Genomic DNA, 8279 nt, shown 5'->3' on the forward strand with positions numbered 1-8279 from the left:
TCACCCCATGTTGGATTGATGTTATATGTAAATTTGGCTTCATTAACTTGAATTGTTTTTTCATGTAATGTATATGCAGAGAGCCATGTAGCCAATTCTTGTTTCAATGTATCTTCACAATTTTCAAATGGCACATATAACAATAATTTATCTCGACAAAAGTTTTCAATATCATTGTGTTTGTTATATTTGACAAATCGTATAACATTTGGTTTTTTCCTTTTAGATATCGGTTTGCCATTTTTCTTGTAATTTGATACAAATTCAGCAAGGCAAATTTTGCTAATGGAACTTGGTCGTCCAATGTAGTAGTCAACAATGGAATGGCACATAACATCTTCTGAATCATCAGGTTCTTGTTTCAAAAGAATAGGTGGTTTAAGCATAAACGTGCGTTCATCAACTAGAGACGTGTTGACAAATATGCATTCCCTTGAACTAGAATTCAATGGCAATGAAAGTGCTATATGCACTACTTGTTGAGCTGACATTTGTTGTAGATTGAGTAATGTATTTCCAAGTTTACGAATCATTTGCATAGCATCAATTTCATCTTTTTGATGCTCTTTCCGTATTCTTCTAAATGCATTTGTCATAGACTTGTCAATTTTGGCCATATATGAACTGCAATATGATGCTGCAACATATGCATTCAACACAAATTGTGCATCTGTATTTGCATTCCATAAAGCAGGGATATTGTTTGCAAAACTGTTATTCCAAATGTGAGAAGGTTTTCGTTTCAAGAAAATTGTTGGTTGCTTTACTGTATGTTGCAATAGCTCTATGTACTCATTTTGTAGCAATCCTATTTCTAGGAGGAAATCGTCATGTGTTGTTGAATCATTGTAGTTTGTTTGCCCCAAGAATGCAAAAAACGATATTGATTTCTCTACAACTTTTGTATTTTTTGCATTGGTTGGTTCAATGATCATTGTTGATTTCATTGGTGGCATGGGGAAGTTGTATCTGCAATTTGAATTTTTTCGCTTCTTACAACTTTTTGTATGGCGATGTTTATGCAATTTAGCAACATCTAGCTCCAAATGATTTGTATTACAAGTGATGTAATTGTCAACAAACTTTTCAATTTCTGAGTTGCTTTCTTTTCCATATATTGGAGCATTCTCTATCCATAACAGTCCATGTTCATGTTCAGTTCCTCTATTTTGGAATTCTGTTACAAAATAGTAATCAGATATTTTTCCAAAGAATGTAGTATCTTGAGATATCAATCGCTTTATAGCATTAATTCTATGTCTATAGTATTGGCTACATGTGACTGGATATTTTCTTATAAGGTAGTCAATGTCATCATCTTCTAATATATCAATAGCACTTCTTTTTGCTTTATTTCTAAACAATGTGACAAGTGTATCTACTAATGGTTTCCATCGATGTTCTGCACTTGTGAATGTCACAAAGAAAGTTGGAGGGCCTAGTTGTCGTATCATTGCAAATATGTTTTTCCTAATTTGTTCCAAATGGTCAGAAGATATGCGAATGTTTTTGAAATCTATGTATCCAATGTCAGATTTCAATAACTTTTCCAAATTTGCTCGATACTTGACATCTTTTGCTAATATTTTCCTGCCTTTTAGTTGTCCCTTTCTTATTCGCACCCATATGCAAGAAAGCACTTTATCAATTATTATTCGCATTGTCTTGAAAAACAAATTTGTTGTATGATATTGAAAGTCACCATTTGCTTGTAACAATTCCCATTGGACAATTTTTTGGTAAGTAAACCTATTTGTGATGTCATGATCACGTGCATCGCCATAAAATAATGTTGGAAAGTTCATTTCTTCTGCATATTTGTCTTTGAAGATGCCTAATGGTCGTTGTCCTTCAGCAGGGGCGACTTCAATAATCTTGTCTTGCAAATCGTAGATGCGTTGTGATTCTATTAATCCATGCACCAATGTTTCAGTAGGTGCTTCATTATTTGCATCACTATCTGTATCACTTTCATTGTCACTGTTTGAATTTTGTACAATGTATTCATTATCCTCTTGTAAAACATGGGCCCAATTCTCATTTATACAAATGCTGCTAGCTTTATAAAGACTTCTAGAACATAGTTCGTTCAATGCCTTCATGACAATAGTGGGACGTACTTTGCCTGTTTGGTATGCATTTTTGTATTGCAATCTTCTTTTCAATGCAACTGCAATTGTCATTGTATCATTTAGATATTGTGGCAATGCTTTTTGCACAATGTCCATATGAACTGGTACATTGATAATTGATCCCGTTATGCCAATTTGTGACCGTCTATGTCCCCATTGTCTGATTTGTGCAAATGCAATTCTCAATGACACAAGTCTTTCTTCTAGCTCTGAAAGTATATTTACAGTTGGCAATGAAATGCTACGTCTTATTTGTTCGGGCGTTGCAAATTGTGGCATCTTTCCATTGTCGAGTGCTTTCTTGCAAGAAACACATATGTTTTCATTGTTAAAGCTCCTATTGTTCAACGTCAAATCCATGTGCTTTTCTTGCAAATTTGTAGTGAAGAACCTAATATTTTTTGCAAAATGCAATTTGTTGCAAACTGCACATATATTCCTAGGCGTTTCTTCGACTTTTTCGATATAAATTTGTATTGCATTTTTCTTTTTTGACTTCTTATTAGAAAATGGTTTTTTGCATTTGTCATTGCATTTGCGTTTTTCACGTATGAATTGCTTTAGCTTGTGATAATTCAGCCTACAATCCTTAGTTGGTTGCATTTGCTCTAAATGACATGCTATCTCAAATGCAATATTATTGCTAAAATGTACTTGAGATATACATTGCTCTTTTTCTAGTACATGCTCATGATGCAATTGATTACAAACATCATTTGTTTCCATGGACAATTGTTGAGAATTGTGAACAGCTTTCCAAATTGCAAATTGTGGCAGCTTTCCATTGTCAAGTTCTTTCTTGCAAGAAACACATATGTTTTCATTGTTAAATCTCCTATTGTTCAACGTCAAATCCATATGCTTTTCTTGCAAATCTGTAGTGAAGAACCTAATATTTTTTGCAAAATTCAATTTGTTGCAAACTGCACATATATTCCTAGGTGTGTCTTCGACTTTTTCGATATAAATTTGTATTGCATTTTTCTTTTTTGACTTCTTATTAGAAAATGGTTTTTTGCATTTGTCATTGCATTTGTGTTTTGCACGTATGAATTGCTTTAGCTTGTGATAATTCAGCCTACAATCCTTAGTTGGTTGCATTTGCTCTAAATGAGATGCTATCTCAAATGCAATATTATTGCTAAAATGTACTTGAGATATACATTGCTCTTTTTCTAGTACATGCCCATGATGCAATTGATTACAAACATCATTTGTTTCCATGGACAATTGTTGAGAATTGTGAACATATTCTTGTATCATTGGATGATAGTGAATATGCGATGTATTTGTCATGAATGACAAGATGTTAACAATATCATTGCATCTTGAATAAGCGCAACTGTAGTTGACAAAGCTATTAGTAACAGAGGACCATACTTGGATATTGACTTTGAATATGACAGATATCCATTGCAGGCAAAATGGTCCGCCTTCCACTTGTCCTTTTTCATATGGCATTGCCATATTTATCAAATATTGTTGCCAATTGCTATTCATTGTATAGTGTATTGCATCAACTACCAGGTATTGTTGTAAACAATGCAATGCTTCTTGATTCTTATGCATAACTGCATTGCAAAAAGATTGCACAATGTAAAGTCGCAAAGACTCTGCATTGAATTCTGTTGCTACTAAATAGCAAATTGCATTAAAGAGACTGTCACCACAATTATATGTCACTTTCTTTGCAATTGTCAGTCCATTTAAAAGCATATTATTTGCAATGTGCATCCAATTGCTTTCAACATCTTTGCAAATAGGTGATAGGTAGATATTAGACTCATTGCAAATGCAAATTGGAAACTTTTGGTAAACCAATGGTTCATAATGACCACTAACAGGATTTGCATCATGAAAGAGAATGCAATATGGAATTGCATTTTCATGTTGATCGAAGAGCAAATATCTCGTTTTTCTTGTCAATGACCAAACTGCAATTGATATATCTATCCATTTAGCTAACCAACGTATGCAAAAGGTATCACCCCATAAACCTCGTTCAGATTCGTTTATATTTGTAGATGTAGAATAACGCATTTTATGAAGATATGTACCAATATCATTAACACCATGTAACTCGTATAGGAACTCAGGTGCTAGTTCATATTGATATGATTGCATTGCTTCAACGTCATTGTTCTTTAAGCAAAAAAGAAAGTGGTCTATTAACCCATTTCGCAATTCATTTGAAGTATAACAAAAATGTAGAAGCATTTCGAACGAGTCAAATAGACAATCTCCTACAGTATATGAAAATGCGTTTAGTCTGAAAAGACCATTTCTTTTTAATACAATATCAATGTTTTTAGGCAAAATGCATTGCAATCTGGATCTGTAATTGTCAACATCTATTATTTGTTCCATGATTTGCAATTGCTTACCAGAGGTGGCTTTTGCAATTGTCTTGTACAGCTTTGCAAAAAAAATTAATGAAGTTAGCAAAAACTGAATGTGACTGTTTTGAACAAAATGTATGTATATTAAAAAGATACGCCATTGTTTGTAAATAACAAAGAAATTGGAAATGCAAAAAATGCAAAGACATAATGAAAAAAATGGAGCATAATTCTAAGAATATTTCTGCAAGTAAACAAAAGGGAACAATCGAAACAGAAAATGAAGTTAACAAAAGGAAGCAATGGAAAGACAAAATGAACAAATGCAACAGAACTTTAAGAATATTTCTGAAAGATAACACCATTGTCAATTGCATTTGTCAAATAAATTGAGCATGAACCTATTTATGAGTTTTAGATAAGTGCTGCACCAATTCAACTGTCAAAATATAAAAAGTATTGTCTGTGATTTATGCTAGGTTGCAACTCTAACATATACCAAGGCAAAAAGTTTCATGCTATTCGTTATCAGCCTATCAGAATGACCATGACAGGGTCGCCATATTGACATTTTTGAAAACTGGTTATGAAGCAACATATCTTCTCAGCCATACTTTTATCACTTCCTATGCTTAAGCATATCCCTATATCTATATTTTTTCATGGGACTGTTTATGGACATATCTACTAGCTAATTTCTTATTAGATAAAACTCGCTTCAAAGCTCCCATATATGCTAGAATGACTATGATAGCGCTGTCATATCGACATTTTTGGAAACTGAACCAGATACGAGTAGTGCATAAGCATACTTCCATAACGCTTCCCAACAACATCCAATATTATCAGACACTGCAGGTACAATCCATATAAATGATGAACATGTAATATGTTCAAAGGACGGCTTTGGCAAACACAGCAACAATCTGCCTAAGCAAATTGTCACAAGACTATTGGTAATTGTGGCATGTGAAAGAAGATTCGCAAAAATTACAGATCTTTGATGATTCACAAACTGTGATGAATCGGATGAATGGAACAAATCGATTGGATAATTATAAACTTCAACCTATATTTCAGGAGATTTGACTTGCTTAAACAGATTATTTAACACATCATGTTTGAACATGTTTACAAAGACAGCAACATGGAAACTGATGGACTGTCAAAAGCAAGATTATACTTGGTAGCATGGGCTTGGCCCATTCAACAGAGAGTGGAAGGAGAGCTGATGCAATGTCTTTTAAATGTCAATATCTACATCTATAATTTTTTATGGCACTGTTTATGAACATATCCAGGACCTAATTCTTTATGAGACAAAACTGGTTTCAAACCTGTGATGTATGTCAGAATGACCATGAAACGCTGTCATATTGACATTTTTGAAAACTGGTTATCAAGCAACATATCTTCTCACCCATAGTTTTATCACTTCCTATGCTTAACCATATCCCTATATCTATTTTTTTTTATGGGACTGTTTATGGACATATCTAGCAGCTAATTTCTTATCAGATAAAACTCGTTTCAAAGCTCCGATATATGTTAGAATGACTATGACAGGCCTGTCATATTGACATTTTTGGAAACTGTTTATGAAACAAGATATGTTGCTAGCAATACTTTTATCACTTCCTATGCTTAAGGATATCTGTGAAATGCAGAAACATATATAATAAATGTAATTTTGTTTTCATAATAAAACAATTTTTTCTCTGTAAGGAGAACAAGGCAGTTAAACATCATATCAGAATCAATGTGGTTATAACTAGCTAACATGACATTTTAATCTAAGGTTTAACTTATTCACAAAAGGCAATTAGTAGAATAACACCGTACCTGCAACGAAGCCGAGCGTTCGAACTCCTTCTTGTCTAGACCATATGCATGCACAAGCCAGCCTATGCCAGTACCATGAGAAAATGTGCAAATGATGAAATTGGTTAACGAAGTCTGCACACAAAATCCTCAGTATTCAACGACAATGCCATTAACTCATAATGCTCAAATAACCATGGACTGTTGCATGCAGCTAACAGAAACCCTCAGTATTTAACCAGAATGCCGTTAACTTATAATGCAGTAGCCAAACTTAACCTCTAAACAATACGACCAAGAATCATAGTTTCACGCAGACATTTACCCAAATTTCTATAAAACCCATGCAACTAAGACAAACTCTCAGTATTCAACCAGAATTCCATTAACTTATAATGCTCAAATAACCATGGAATCTTGCATGCAAGTAACAGAAACAGTCAGTATTTAACCAGAATGCCATTAACTTATAATGCACTGGCCGAACTTATCAAAGCGACAACAGAAAGTTGCGGGATACAAGTCGCACCTGGAATAACAGAACCGCAACCAAACGTTTGCGACAGAGTTAACCGAGCACGCAGCAACCCCATTGTGTTTTCACGACAGACAATACAACAAATACAAAGGAAAAATCACAGAGACCGTAGAGCTAAACAACCAACTAACAATAATAATTCAAATGCGATTAACTTATAATGCAATAGCCGAACTTAATCTGTAAACAATACAACTAAGAATCACAGCTTCACGCAGACATTTACTGAAATTTCCATAAAACCCATGCACCTAAGACAAGTCCTCAGTATTCAACCAGAATTCCATTAACTTGTAATGCTCAAATAACCATGTACTCTTGCATCCAGGTAACAGCAACCCTCAGAAAAGGCAGGAACCGCATTCTGTTTTCATCGCAGACAATACAACAAATAGAAAGGAAGAATCGCACAAACCGCAGAGCCAAAGAACCAAGTATCAATAACAACCCAAAGGCCGTGAACAGGGTAAAACCCAAATAACCATGAACTCTTGCATGCACGTAACAGAAATTCTTAGTATTTAACCAGAATGCCATACAGGCGAACTTACCAAAGCCACACCGAGCAGGCAGGAACCTCACCGAAGATGAAAAATCGCACAGACTGCACAGCTAAACAAGCAAGGAACAATACCCGAGCAGCCAGGAACCCCACCGCAGAAGAAAAATCGCACAGACTGCAGAGCTAAAGAAGCAAGGAACAATACCCGAGCAGCCAGGAACTCCACTGCAGACGAAAAATTGCACAGACTGTAGAGGTAAACAAGCAACTAACAATACCAATCCAAAGCCCGCGAACACAGTAAAACCCAAAGTCCGCGAAGACACTAAATCCCAAGCCGAACTTTCCAGCATCTCAAGGAGCAACAGCTGGCTGCCGATGAGACCACCACAGTGCATGCCGACCACAGCTAAGACAAACCCTCAGTATTCAACCAGAATGCCATTAACTTATAATGCTCAAATAACCATGGACTCTTGCATGCATGTAAGAGAAAACCTCAATATTCAACCAGAAGACAAACCCTCAGAATTCACAATAATAATCCAAATGCCATTAATTTATGATGTAGTAGCCGCACTTAACCTCTAAACAATACAGCTAACAATCATAGCTTCCCGTAGACATTTACCCAAATTTGCATAAAACCCATGCAGCTAGACAAACCCCCAGAATTAAACCAGAATGCCATTAACTTATAATGCTCAAATAACCATGGACTCTTGCATGCAGCTAACACAGCACGCAGCAACCGCATTGTGTTTTCACCACAGACAATAGAACAAATAGAAACGAAAAATCGCACAGACCGCACAGCTAAACAACCAAGCAATCATAATAACCCAAAGGCCCCCAACAGGGTAAAACCCAAATAGAAATGCACTCTTGCATGCAAGTAACAGAAACCACTTACCAAAGTCACACCAAGCAGACAGGAACCCCATCGA

The sequence above is a fragment of the Pinus tabuliformis genome, chromosome 6 (assembly GCF_031772625.1).
Source record: "Pinus tabuliformis cultivar Carrire ecotype Pingquan chromosome 6, CPIR1, whole genome shotgun sequence".
Taxonomy (NCBI): domain Eukaryota; kingdom Viridiplantae; phylum Streptophyta; class Pinopsida; order Pinales; family Pinaceae; genus Pinus; species Pinus tabuliformis.